The sequence below is a fragment of the Gymnoscopelus braueri genome (assembly GCF_963280865.1).
Source record: "Gymnoscopelus braueri genome assembly, chromosome: 24".
Classification (NCBI taxonomy): Eukaryota; Metazoa; Chordata; class Actinopteri; order Myctophiformes; family Myctophidae; genus Gymnoscopelus; species Gymnoscopelus braueri.
The window spans coordinates 19433737-19448763 of NC_137626.1; the positions used below are offsets into that span (position 1 = coordinate 19433737).

At 44.1% G+C, this 15027-nt stretch overlaps 1 long non-coding RNA gene and 1 pseudogene across 2 annotated transcripts in view; one reads left to right on the forward strand and one right to left on the reverse strand.

Moving 5' to 3' along the window:
* LOC308080867 overlaps window positions 1-15027 on the forward strand; it is a 567320-nt gene that overhangs the window by 336338 nt on the left and 215955 nt on the right. The window lies entirely within an intron of this gene.
* LOC308080183 (oxysterol-binding protein-related protein 9-like) overlaps window positions 8480-15027 on the reverse strand; it is a 63081-nt pseudogene continuing 56533 nt past the window's right edge. The window contains exon 3 of the transcript in view: window positions 8480-10025. The product of the transcript in view is annotated as an oxysterol-binding protein-related protein 9-like (transcript). The remainder of the gene's footprint in view (window positions 10026-15027) is intronic.

Sequence of the window (15027 nt, forward strand, 5' to 3'; positions counted from 1 at the left end):
TGTCGTCATGCTTCAACAGCGGTATGCCAACTAGAGGAGGTGCCAAGCTACCCCACTACAATGGACATGGGCCTCCAGACGCCCATCTCGTCCAAGTCCAGATGGTGGCTCGAAGAATCGGCTGTTCAGACAGCAAGACAGCCATTCATATTGCACTGGCAATCGAGGGGCCAACAATACAAATATTGACAGACCTTCAGACAGTGCAATGGATGAGCTGCACCGCTCTCATGGCCGCTTTGGAGCAGCCTACCCACATTCCAGGATGAAGCAAGGGGAGAACTGTCTGCCAGGATTAGGAGAGAGAAGGGGAGCTTAGGAGCTTAAGGCGTTGACCTGCGTATGCTGACACAGTATCCTGCATTGTCATGTCCTGGCCAAGAGGAGTTGGCCCTGTAGGCCTTTATGCAAGGACTCTGGCGTGACCGTCTTTGAGAGCATGGTTGTCTGTCGGTCCCATTGACACCTGGGCCACCAGCCTGATTTCGACTGCCCCTGCCCGTAAGACGAGCACAGTGGGTGGAGGATGAAGTAGTCAATGGAGAGACAGTACAGCCGGTGTCCCCCCCACCCCCGTAACAAGAGGCACAGAGGACACAGAAGTAAGGCCAGCACCCCAGTCTGGCTGCTACCAACGTGGAGAAGAATGTGTATCTTCCCAGCCCCAGAGCACCATGATCCCTCCTCCTTCATCGCCATTAACATACAGGAGGGCGACAGTTACAGGGCACTGTCCGTATTCATCTGCAATTGAAAAAAATCATCAGAAATTGTGGGAGATGGCAGCAGCCGGCATGCATCATCAAACCCTCCAACAGCTACCAGTCTTTGCTGCAGAATCTCGGGGTGTGACAAGAGGAAGACTTCCCAGCATGCCTCAGGGTGCACACACAGTCCAAACCAATCGCCAGAGGAAACGTTATCACTGTGGATTTCTCCAGAAACATTCAATGACAACATTTCTGGACCACAAAAATGTAACATTTTAGGTACGTTGCATTTATACGTTGAGGTTTATGGTTAGGTTTAGGGGTTAAGATTATGGTTTAAGGTTAAGTTTAGACGTTGTTTTTTGTGAGATTAGGGTTAGGGTTTGGGTTAGGTTTAGGGTTCGTTAGTATGCAACGTAAAATCGACGATTCACTCTACATCGTTCAAAATACAAAATGTTATCACTGTACGTTTCAAAACTGCAAAACGTACTGCGACAACGTTTTCTCTGGCGACCAGGCTGCACAGTCACACACGTTTATCTTTTCATTGTTGTTCACTGTGTTTTTTAGTTATTATTCGGTATTACTGTAGGACCTGTGTTGGGGGATTTAATGTACTCTGTTCGTTATTGGCATATCATTTATGTTATGTGTTAATGGTTAGAAACCGTGGGTGATGCGTTAGGGGAAGTGATCCCCTCCCTCTTGTCTCGCTCCATTAGTGAGATTGTTTGGAGCCAATTTGTGCGTTCGAGCCACAAGAGTTTCGCGTCAGAAGCAGTTGTCATGGCATTTCCTGGGAATCAGCAACCCACCATCTCCACCACCACCATCATTTACACTGTTTTATGTTAGGCTGCTAGGGATACATAAATAATTGTGTTAACAGAACTTCAACTTGTTGCATACTGTAACAAAGGTCCACAGTGCGTCATCCCTGCATTATGCAACAACAACAACAACAACAACACAAACACATTTCTGTTGACATATTCCAACTGGGTCTTGTGTTTGCATCAGTGTACCAAGTAGTTTATGCTGCTGTCCTTGTACACTAATTGATAGCTTATTCTCTTCTGTGTTTAGTCGCCCACACATTAGTGAGACAGAGGAGAGTTTAAACACTACTTAGCATTTTTTCCAGACACAAATCACATTTTGTCTCTGTGGAGTTATACTGCATGGATATTGGTACTGCTGTCGCAGTCCGTTTATTTGGTTGTCCCACTGAGCCCTGCTGTGGCACCACAGCCCAAAAAAGAAAGAAAAAAAGACATTACGACAAGCAGTTGTTGAAGACAAGAGGATGTCATCTCCACTGACAAATTAGAGCAATAGATTGGGGCTAAAAACAATGATTTACTCCTGTGAATACAGCCTGTGAGACTCTATCTATTCTCCCTTTGCATCTGTTTTGCTGTGTGTGTGTCGATGGCCGGGTGGCTCACACATATATTGTGTGAGTTATTCATTGTGTTATTGTCTCCGCCAGGCCGAAAGGCATGGCGAGAGAGTATGTTTTACCCCCTGTCCGTCCGTCCGTCCGTGTGTCCGTCCGTGTGTCCTGTCTGTGTGTGACCAGCTAATCTCAGGCACCGTCGGCCCGGTCGCTGCGAAACTGTGCACACACACTCCCTGGATGCCAATTCAGAACCTCTGCCCCAAATTTTTCACATGGGACTGTTATAGCGCCACCAGGAGGCCGATTTGTGCAAAACCATTTTTTTATATTACTCCTACAGATTCTATCCAAACGTCATGCAAATCGGTACACAGTATCTCTATGTGGCATGTGATCAACACGGATCTGTCAGATTTCCCATATTCCATCCTGATTGGCTAAGGTTGGCTTCCAAAGTTTGCAGGATTGGTCCGTCTTGAACAAAATGCCTCAAACTATATGCAGGCAGCTTGCGATTTCCATGAAATTTCACACGCACATTCCCACTAGGCCAAGGAAAAAATGCCACCCTTTTCACATTGGCCTGTTATAGCGCCACCAGCAGGTCTAATTTAGCAAAACACATTTTTGGAACAAAATGCATCAAATCGTGTTCCATTGCCGTGAAAGGCCTAAGAAGAAACGGCCACCCTTTTCACATTGGCCTATTATAGCGCCACCAGTAGGCCACAATAGCGTACCTGACCTGGCGGAGACCTAGTTTAGTTGTTATTTCTTTTATATGTTCGGGGGATTAAGGTGTTATGTATTATGTCATTGTTATTTCATCAGTTATGTGTGTATTACTGTTTAAGTTTTTGTTTAATGATAAGTGACAAATAGTTCAAAGGATGAAAGAGTAAAGACTCTAAACAAACGGTCTCATCAAAAGAACAGTCCACACTCCAGCTTGTGATGTGCTGCAGCAGCAGTCAAAAAACGCATGCTGATGAAGGGCAGCAGCCGAAACACATTTGTTTCTTAACTGCTGCTGCAGCATATTAAAAGCTCTTAAACTTATTTTGTGAGTGCGTATTGTTCTTTTGACGAGACTGTTAAGTGACGCCTCTTGTCTCAGCTCTGTTGCTGAACTTGGTTGGAGACAGTTTGTGGAAGCCATAATGAAAAGGGTTTCATGTCAAAATAAGTTGTCATGGTGTTTCCTGGGATATCAGCAACCCATCGGACATCTCAATACGATGTGACTGCATGGTCACAAAAGTGCAGAGCAGACAGACACGCTCACAGTTAGAATCTGTAAGGGCATCTAAGGTGTGTTATTTTAGATTTGTTTGTTATTTGTCATTCTGTCTTCATGCTGGTGTTACCGTGTGTTATTACACCGTCTGAAATAGGTAACGGTTCCTCAGGCATTGTTTGATATAGCAGTTAGATGAGGTGTTTTGTCACATGCGAGGCAATGGAAATTCCTTTCTCGTTATAAAACTGTCTGATCTGCTCTTTCACTCTTTCTTCCAGTAATGGCAACATTTAGAATTTATTTTTTTAAACTAGAAAAGTTCCAATAATGACTGGTATGTTATCCTGATGAATAAATAATTGGATTTGTTTTTTATTAAAAATAATAATAATATAATAATAATAACTAGAAGATACATTGGGACTGGAAATAATCATTTCCACCCTACATCATCTTAAACAAGACGTACAGCCTATGTGAGCAATTTGAAGCCACCTAAAACACACTGTGGTGTTCAGGGTGAAGCTGCATTATACAGGCTGACTGCTTGTGTGAATGGCCTATCGTCCTAGTGTGATGATAGCCTCATTTGGCCAAATGGAAACAGTGATCGTTATAAATTCTCATGCCTAGATGATCAACCACGACCCAATCTTTACTTTCACTTCACCAGACATTTGAGCTTTCATGGCCAACGGTGGTTCAGTGTCGTCATTCACACAGTAATATTAGTTGTGTTACTTTAGGTCTACTTAGGGGACAGGCATACATTAAACAAATCCTGTGCAGCACATACAGGCAAATCCTAGGTATTGAAGAAGGCAATAATACAAGTCCCCCACCCCACAGATTTGTTAACTCAACATCCAGCATACGTGCAATGTTTTACAACAAATGCACAACTTTTTTAAATCACTTGACAACAAGGCGGGTGAACATTCTGCAAAAATAGCGTATGTATAAGCTCACAGGCCCCACGCAAGTTGGGAACGATGCAAGTCGGAAATACTGAACATGCCCACCCGTTTGAGAAATACTCCTTTACCTTGATGTAGTAATTGTAGTAACATGTTGTCTGACATGGTGTGTGACACATTTTCTCACACGGCACCACTTACATTGGGGAAATGGTACCAATTGGACACAAAGCTCAGCCAACTGCCAAGCAGGGAGGCCTTTGGGTCCCATTTTTAGAGTCTTTGGTATGACCCGGGCGGGGATCGAACTCAGCATAAAAGGGTTGGATTGGGGGTAAGACCCTGCGACATACTAGTAGCGGCATGTCCAGGGAGTGCACTTGTACAGCAAGCTGCCTCACGCTACAGAAACAGGAGATAGGCTCCTGCCCTATGGGATACAGACATTCGCGGTTTTTCGGTTCTTGGAAAACGTTGGTCCAATTGAATTGCTGCACACCCCCGGGTCATATGGTTTTGTCAATTAATTGATAGATAGAGTATTGCTAATTTTCGCTAGTTGATGTACAATGGCTATGCAGTATGGTTTAAGTGGTTGAGCGAGGCAGTTGACCTCTAAACTGCTTCAGCAGGGCTTCTGCGCAGTGATCAAGACTGTGGTTTGCAGATACTACACTCCAAAAACAGGGCCAGGCTGAGAAAAGAGGACGCTGGCTCAGCAAAAAAGATATGGGGGAAAAAAAGAAGGGGAATCTTTAGTAACTTAAGTTGAGGAAATAAATAAATTAAACAGTGCCTCTGGATCAGAGCATCGCCTGAAATGTAAATGCACAGAATTATTCAAGGCTGGTGCAAAACTGAGAGGGCAGTTCAACCCTAGACATGCTTTCATGCAAATGTACCAGTCCACTCAATCACATGAGCATCCTCGGAGATATTATGTTGAATGTGCACATTAAGCATATGCCAATGCTGTGTAGACTATAATTCCAGACGTAATGTATTGATTCCTATCTCTTCCAGACATATCCTGATTCATCATATGCCATTACTGTCAGCGGTATAGAGGAATGTTTATCCTTGCCTTACGTGTTTGGACTCTTTGGACACTTAAATTACAGGGTATGTATGTATATTATATGTATATACTGCATATACAGTATATATACAGGTGTATGCGCAAATTGCACTTGAGATGTTTGAATGACATTGAAGCTTACCAGGCAAAGTTCATTGGGTATTCCTTGAACATCAGTGCCCTCATACTGTGCATTTCAAGTGGTGTCATATTTTACATGTGTCAAATATTCATGAAATACAGAGGTTAGTGGTTTTCTTTTAAGGCCCATGCATTGAATCATGATCAGTCAAGGTCAAACGGAGGGCCCTCTTCAAAAGATTCCATGGAATAGCAGTCTATGGAAGTATCGCTAAGCACAACGTACATTCCCACAACAGCACAGGCGTCAAAAACAGCAGATGGTGGGGGGCTGGGTTTGTACCCCAGGGTACTTTTGTTATTCTACAGTGTACTGTACAGTACTGTATGTAACCTCATTAGACTAGATTCCTGCAGATGACAATTTGCAGGAAAGGCAGGAAATATCCACCAGAAAAGCACAAGTATTCTTTTTTTTTATCATCATTATCATGGTAGACTGTTTCCACTCTGGAGAAAGCTTTGAAACAATAAAAAATGCCAGCGTTAAAACATATTCCGAGTAGACCTCCACAAATAGAGCTCTTTGCCTCTGGGCCTGGGGGAGTCAGAGTAATCTGTCTGATAATGGTAGCCGTGACAGTTTTCTTTCACTTTCTTTTTTTTCTTTGCCCAAATTGCTAGAAAAAAAGGAAAAACACCTGGAGGTAAAACGGGGCACATTTACATTTTGCTTTATTATTCTGTTCTTCTGGGCTTTTTTTTTTCATGTTAGCTCCTTTTTTGTTTAGTTTGTTCCTGTTTCCAGTTTGTTCACCTTCACTTATATTTTGGTTTTGTTGAGATGTCTGTGTGTGGGTGGTGTGCATACACGCAAGCATGCGTCATAGTTAACTGCACTCTCTACGCATCTATGTCTGTGTGTGCATTGTGATGATCGCTGTGTGTGTGTGTGTGTGTGTGTGTGTGTGTGTGTGTGTGTGTGTGTGTGTGTGTGTGTGTGTGTGTGTGTGTGTGTGTGTGTGTGTGTGTGTGTGTGTGTGTGTGTGTGTGTGTGTGTGTGTGTGTGTGTGTGTGTGTGTGTGCGTGCGTGCGTGCGTGCGTGCGTGCGTGCGTGCGTGCGTGCGTGCGTGCGTGCGCGTAATTGGTGTCAATACACAAGCACAAAGCTTGCAACTCTTAACCTAAGGTAGATTCAATGACGTCACCACCCGCATACAGAGACCTGTATGTTTAGCCCATAGAAGCACTTCCATATGAACGGAAATATCATGGGCCTCTCAATCATATTGTAGTCTGTAGGAACGATAGGTCTGCGATATTGCATTAACAAAAATATTAAAAAACATAGTTTGTTAACACATTGGAAAAGTATTCATAGAGTGTTTTCCTTGGCCTACTGGCAGTACGCACAAAACTATGGTCCAGCAGTTTGCAAGATTAGCCCCCCTGGCGGAGATAACAAACAGTCAGTCTGCAATTAGCATTTGACTCGAAATTGGATTTTGACACACATTGTCTACGTATTATTTGACATGAAAAATTATCTACTCAGTATTTTGGTAACAAACAGTCAGTTAGCAATGAGCATTTGATTGAAGATTTTATGATAAAGATACAATGAATCTATTACTTGACAAGAAAATGTATTTACTGTAGGCTACTCTATATTACTGATTACTTCAAGTAGTTTGGTAAAGAAACCTCACATTTATTGCTTGACGGGGTTTTGAAATGGGCTATCCACATGCCTAAAGGTTGTAGTTTGAAAAGTTGTCGTGTTTAGCAACCACCAAAGGTGCTGCCAGTGTGTCAAGTCCCCTTTCAGATAATCCCTCAACCTGTTTAAAAGTAAAGAACACAAGCTGTGCACGGGTAGTTTTTGTGAGACATAAATGACTAGCAACCACTTCCAAATGCTTTGGCAGCTCATTTCAATCCCGCATGTTCATAACATTAGCTAAGTGAATCAATGAAAAAAAAATCCTTTTGGTGAAAAGAATGCTTTTGTATTATAAATGTGACAAGAGAGTAGGCAGGAGACAAGCTAGTGCAGCTTCAAGCAATGTTCCTGGGGATCTGTTTTTCCTCCAAGGAAGCTTTCTCTTTTTCTAGCAATGCTTAAAACTTTAGAATGAACATTTTTCCCTCCACTTATTTTGAGTTCAAGCTTTCCCTTTTAAAACTGGCTTCATACAACCTCCAAAAAGCAGAGCACATCACTTTGTGAAACAGGCTGAACCAAGCTCTCTCCCCTCTTCCACGTACTTAAAACATAATTCCACTACTAGTGATCTTATAGCCCTTTGTCATGGAAATGCCAGAACATGACAAAGCAGTTTACGAGGCATAGTTGATGGCAGGTGCGTGCATTCCTTTGACAAGGTGTTATTTAGATTTGCCAAAATTACCTTGCAATGCAATCTGTCACAGCTTTTTTCAGAGCTCAGCACATTGTGGTGACCTCTTCTGTGACATAACAAGGAAAATATTTGTTTGTTCCTCAGTAGATTTTCAAGCGCCGGCTGAGTTATTGTCTTTTCAACTGAGGTTCACTTCACCCCCCCGGCAGTGATTTAGGAACAAAAAAGGGAGCCCGTTTGTTTTGTTTAAATAGGACTATAAATAGCTTTTTGGGAGGGAGGGTTTTTGTTTTAGTTGGATGTACCATTTGGGTTGTACGTCCATCATTCTGCTTTTTAGCTTTCAACAGTGGTGGTCTGCTGCAGCAAGGACAAGACTACTGTCATACTGTCGCACATACACAGACTTACACAACACATTACTCACGCAGCAAGTAATGTGGTAGTGGTTGTAACGATTCCTGAATATATATACTATATAATAATAATAATAATAATAATAATAATAATAATAATACAATTTATTTGTAATGCACATTTTCACAAACCTCCAAGTGCTACAGGGTTTAAAAACATTGTCATAAAAACAGCAGGCCAAAAAAAAAACTAAGACCCTAGGGATAAAAAGTAAAGTTTGTACAGTACAACACATGCATATATCGTTATGCGTGTCATGCAATCTTCCCTAGTGCCTCTGAAAAGCTAATCTCTTCAACAGAGCCTTGTTGTAGACCCAGGACTCTCCGACCTTGTGGAACAGCCTCGTCTCCCACTGCTGTTCATTCTGCATCCTCTCCTGGGCGTCAGCTCTCTGCTTCTGCTCCAGTCGCTGTTTGGCTTCTGTCGCCGCGTCAGTGTACTTCAGTTTAAGGTTCAGCGTCACGTCCTTCCAGAGGCAGCGAGACTCATACTCCTGCTGGTGCTCCACCTTCTTGACCTTCTTCTTAATGATGTCCATCTTCTTGGTGTCTATGAACAAGGAGTGCTCCCCAGATGCCCATGTGGCATACATAACTCCGTTCCACTCTCCTTTTATGGAGCAGAAAGACTTCTTATCATTAGGCGCAAAGATCTCTGCCGTGACGCGGTGCTTTTTGCTACCGAGGAAAGGCTTGGTGTGGAACACAATGTTGGCACTGTAGCCTGACTTGGAGCAGGAGATTTTACACTCTCCGCCCAGCTCCAACCACGGCACCAACAGGATCGACCTGCCATAACCATTAGGGAAGGTGAGGATATAGTGTTCGTCGTGTTCCAAACATGAAACACAGCCTTGGCCGATATTGTGGACCCCTATAGATGTCCCCAGGAACTTTGACTTAGTCCAGATGTGAGCGCTGAACTGGATCTTCTTACTGTAACACTCTGTATAGAATGCAGAAATGGGTGGGTGGTGAGAGACCTGTTCTGCTACGAAACACACACTGTTGGGTGAAGACCAAGGGAGTGGACCATCCGACACTGTCTCTGTGGGCTGGGTGGGTTCCTCCGCCTCATGGGGTAGATCCCAGTGGCAGTAGAAGACCTCCCCCAGGATGGGGTTGTAGGGCTTCTTGGCTACCGAGCTTTTTCTTCCCGCATGGAAGGCTGATAGATACCATTTCACCACCCGTACCATGCGCTCCCGCGGCCCCGGCTGCTCGGTGATGCTGACAAATAAGTTGGGATGTGCAAAGAAGTCCGCATACATTTCTAATAAAGACCGCCTCTCCAAGATGAAGGTTGGTAAGGCCACCTTGGAGAGGTCCATGTCCAGTCGGACCTGAGACAAGAGATGAGTGATAACGCTCGTGTGCGCCTCCACCGACTCGTCCTCGCCAATGTCATCGTTGTCATCGTGGCTGTCAAATGAATCACATTTCACATTGATCACGTCTGTACTGCGCATGGATGACGTGAGTGATTCTTTGGTGTCGGGTCGCTTCAGCACGTCTCCCTTATCACTAAGGGGCCAGGCAGCTGGAGGCCCAAGAGGATCCATGAAGTGTTTGAGAGAAGTGTTGTTCGATGCACCAGCATCATAGAACTTATCCTCGCTGGAGGCGGAGAAATCTGGCACAGAATGAGAGGGGAGGGGGATATGGGCAGGGGAGGTAATGCCACTACTGAGACCCGATGGCCCGCCCCCTCTGGTGTTTGCCGTTCGTGTCCGCAGGCTTCCCATCACCGTGACGACAGGACCCCACAGGGTGTGAAGGGCCGAAGGGTTGATCTACACACCTGAGAAGCGTCTGTGTGTTTGTGTGATATGCAGTAGGCGTCACAGCACTTACCTCATGGTGTCGGGTCAGAACGCTGTAATCGAGGAATGCTCAAGTGAGTTCACGAGAAGCATCCAAGTGATTCAAGTTTAGACTGCCTCTGGGGTTTTCCCCATCCCGATTATAAGGCTTTGCCGTGATGTAGATATGTTGTCATGATGTAGATGTCCATATTTGTATGCTGCAGTAATCTATCTATGCATGAAACTCTGTGTGCGTGTGTTCCCCGCATATCTCGAGAACCATCTGACTGATCAACTGTAAACTTGCAGTGTGTATCTCTGCGGACCCAAGGCAGTGCAGTGCCAAGTGGTCGGATCACTGGTTGTCTATAAATCCACAGATCTCTGTATCTGTCTGTCTGTCTGGTGGGTGTCCCTTTTATGGCCCTGTATGGAGATCCCTATTGTCGTTAATATGACATCATAGTTCTGACGTCATAGACTGCCCCCCCCCCCTGTACTATTATATTGGGTACAGCACGAAGTACTCTGACAACAGACGCAACAGGTATTGCTTAACCGGAGAGGCGTTCACTCACAACGGGCATCGCCCTAGTTCAGTGGTTCTCAAACTTCTATTTCAAGGATAACTGTGAGAGTGCACAAACCAAATGGACCCGTTACAGACCTGCACAAAGGTTCATTTGGGAACCCCTCAAGGATCCATGGGGGGTCCCTGGACCCCACTTTGAGAAGCATCGCCCTAGTCGATAACATTAGTCATCTCCATGAGGAGCACGTGGAGTAGGTCCATGTTTGGATTGTGAACGTCATATGTTTTGTGACATCATAGATGTCCATAGATATCCTTTTTTGGACACAGCTGTGGAGGACGTGCATAGAAGGCATAGGGGGGACACATGCACAGACTATGACCTTTTTACAGCAGTAATGTGTGAAAGCTTGTCCATCTCCATGAAATCTGTTGTGTATACTTAGGCTACTTAAATCAACTTGATTAAATTCAATGGCTGCGTAATAGGCCTTGTCATAGAGCATGATGGCTCACAATCACAGAATAATATTTATTTTTACAGCGCTTTCCCGAGAGAATCAATCTCTCTCTCAGCTCTCTCTCTCTCTCTCTCTCTCTCTCTCTCTCTCTCTCTCGCCATACTAATTGCGATACTATTTTAGCTAATTACTAAATGTTAGTATGCATCATTTCAGCACAGTCAAACAGCACACAGCACAAAGCCACAGCAACAAGAAAAATTTGAGAATATTGTGCTGTTTATGATGATGTGTCTGGTTTCCTTGGAAACAACATTAGGAGCCGGCAACTCGGAAATGCACTGGAACGGGCACAATACATTTTCAGCATCAACAAAGGCATTTTAATTGCTTCAACACATATTGTAGCCTATGATTCTTCTGGTTTCCCATGGAAAAGAGAAATGTGCGACGCTCCTATGAAGATACAGTATAATCGCGTAAGAATACACTTCGACCATGACAAAAGGATGCTATGTCAATTTGTTGGCCACGTGAAGCATAATTATGCTTTCTTATAAAATGTAAAATCATTTTTGGATACACTTGTGAATTCTAAAGTAATGGCACTGGGTGAATGAAAATCCCAAGAAGAAAGTAGAACATTAAATTCTGCCTTCAGAGGAAGGCATCATGGCAGACAGCATTCAGAGACTGTGTGTGTGTGTGTGTGTGTGTGTGTGTGTGTGTGTGTGTGTGTGTGTGTGTGTGTGTGTGTGTGTGTGTGTGTGTGTGTGTGTGTGTGTGTGTGTGTGTGTGTGTGTGTGTGTGTGTGTGTGTGTTCTTGCGTGAGCGTGCCCATGTTTGCCCCTGTGTGTGTGTGTGTGTGTGTGTGTGTGTGTGTGTGTGTGTGTGCCCGTGTGTGTGCCCGTGTGTGTGCCTGTGTGTGTGTGTGTGTGTGTGTGTGTGTGTGTGTGTGTGTGTGTGTGTGTGTGTGTGTGCCCCCCAAAAAACTGATGCAGTGTTTTATAAATATCAGATGCAGTATACAGTAGGTGCTTTTGTCTCTTTATCACAATTCCAGGAGCAATACTAATGCATACAGTTAAAAAAAAAAGAAGCATGTTTTACTATCTTCAGTCCCATGAACAGTAGTTAGCTTGTCACTACATTTTCCAAGGAGGCCACCTGGCTGTCTGTTAGCAGGATATCTCGAGAAGTTATTGACAGATTTGTTCAAAACTTTGGAGAAAGGTTGGGCATTGGCCAAGAAAGACTTTTTGCGTTGACTTACTAAAGTAGGCATCCCAATAGGTGTGGCTTTTGCATGATTTGCAAACAGTTGCGCTTAACTGCACAAAACTTTGAGGAAAGGTTTGTCATGGACCAAAACCAATAAGAGAAGCTCATATGAGGGATTCATTAAAGTGAGGGATTTTATTTATAAGTAGGCTAGGCCTACGATAGGCCTAATTGTCTTTTATGATAAATACTACTTTTGGCCCCCAGGAACAGTACAGTAGGCCTATGTACTATTGTCCTGATTAGTAAGGGACAACTTTTGGTTTCAATTCGATCATTTCCGACTCGTGCATTCACAAAAAAATGGTTGTGGATATTGACAGAGGACATATTCAAGTCTCTCAAAATATTTTAACTCTAGCTCCCTATTTATATAACAAAGTAAAAACTGTTAAAAGTGTTCATTTCGCAGACCTCAGACCTCCTCTGTAAGTGCACCAGAGTCAAAGCTGGAGTCAATAATCAACAGGACCGACAGTGCCAGAGTCAAAGCGCAAGTCAGTAATCCAAAAGAAGAGAACAGACAGTGCATGTCTCCGGTACACATGTACAACTGGCAAAATACGGTACAATCTTACTAGCACATCAAAGGGAAAGGAGGCAGTGTGTTGTGTTTTGGTGCCATGTACACACTGCCACTTTAAAATTTCATATGATATTTGTACTATTTAATCATGATTTAAAATACGCTGCAATGTTGTATAAATACAGTATTTACAAATTTGCTATACCTCGGGGGGGCTGTGGGTGGGGTCAACCAACGTGTCGTCGGCTCCAAACTGATTCCGGTGACACTCCAAAGGGACCCCTTTGGAGGTATTTGAAAAACCAAAGTGGCCACGGCCTGGGGAGGACGACTGCCAATTAGTGTTGGCCCATGTGTGACGGCCCCAGGGCCACTGCCAGGGTTGGTGTGTATGTTTGTGTTTTTCAGTGTTGTTGGGTCCTGGTTGGTTGGAGCTGCTGGAGCTGGAGGCAATCAGGGAATTGGAGGCAGCTGGCCACTGTCTTCAGGGTGCATAAAACCTTCATGGTGGGTCTCTCTCTCTCTTCTTCCATGGCTCAAATCTGTTAGTTTGGAACTCCTTTGTTTTTTCTGTAAAGTTATTTATTTTGTGTTCCTTTAAGTTAGCCTAGAAGCACAGTCCCCTATCAGCGTTTTTGTCAGGATCTGTCTGTGTTTTAGTTTTTTTTATCTCCTTTAATTTGTATCGATTTTGTAACCCTTTTTTCACCCGGTGCCAATTTGCTAAGTGATCCTGGGCACTACACTCCCCCCACCAACCTAGGGAGGCCAGGGCCGAGCTCATGCCTCCTTCAATGCATGAGAGCCAACTGACCTTCTTGTCACCTGACAGGGGGGAGTTTCCCTGGTTGGACGTAGCGCGTGGAAGGAACACGTTATTCCAACCAGTTCCCTTCCCCTCCATCAGGCGCCCCGGCTGACCAGGGGGAGGCAGTCTGTGTTTTAGTTTGTAGTGACATGGCTTCGAGTTCTGTGGTGTTTTTAGGTTTTACTTTACTGTTGTGTTCCTTTTATTTTGTAGTATGTTCTGTGCCTTCCTGTCTGCCCCTGTGGTTCTGTGTATGCCTTGTCTAACCAGTCTTGTGATTTGTCTGTGTTTCCGCCTGTGTCCTCTCAGTCCCCCAGTCTATCCCAGTGTTGATTGTCAGTTGAGTTCACCTGTGTCCTGTTTTCCCTGTGTCTATTTAAACCCTGTGTTTGACTGTGTTCCTGGTTAGTTCCTCATAGACCCCTTAACAGACGACGTCACACTGATAAGAACCAGTATGCGCGCAACCAGTATGCGCGCAAAGAAACCCATTCTGTCAGGTCTCGCTAGGACGTGCCTCACTAGCCAACACACAAGAGGGGGTTGGGGTGTGCTGAAACCGGCGCACCCCAAAACAACAGGTTGAGAATTGATTGCATGAAACAATCACCTGTGCATCCAGTCTCAATTCTGGTAAATAAATAATTGGTCTATACGTCTTTCATGCGTGGTCAATGTTTTTGCCTGCCTCATTTGTGAGTTTGTTAATAAACTGCTCGACTTGACCTGCCTGCCTTCAGTGTCTGCATTTGGATCCTCGTACAACACTTATCCCTGACCGTTTTAGCTGGAAACACCATTTTTTGTTCTAGTCCATTTCGATTGTTTCTATTTAAATAAAATGATTTGAGAACTTACAGTATGGGAACATTGGACTGCTGCTTAAGTGCTTAACCACATGATCCCTGGCATCCCTATTCTGGGCATGGCGAACATTTGGCAAAAATGTATGAACTTTCAACCTTGTTGTCTTTCTACAACTAAAGACCATCCATACAGGAGCAGGTGACATAATAATAAATAGTCTATACCCGTTGGGGATATGAGCATCGTTTTCATAGACCTGCTTACTTAGTCCTCTGGCAAAATGTGGCAACACTGATCCCAATCCCATAGCCTGGGGGACCATGTAGAGTTAGACAGTGTTTCCAAAAAAGGCTAATAAACAGCTTGAATTTGGGTAAAGTGAAAAACAGGCTTCCTCACGGTGGGCATTTGCTAATGATGAATGGCCATGTGCAAGTGCAGAGCAATTGCTTCAGCCACTGAGGAGAACCAAGCACTTCAGACAGTCTGACAGACTGACATTCTGGTAATTATATGTTGGATAATGATAATAATCATATAAGGTTCTTCTTCTTCTACTGTTTCTTCTTCACTTTTAAGTTTCCAACCTTGTTT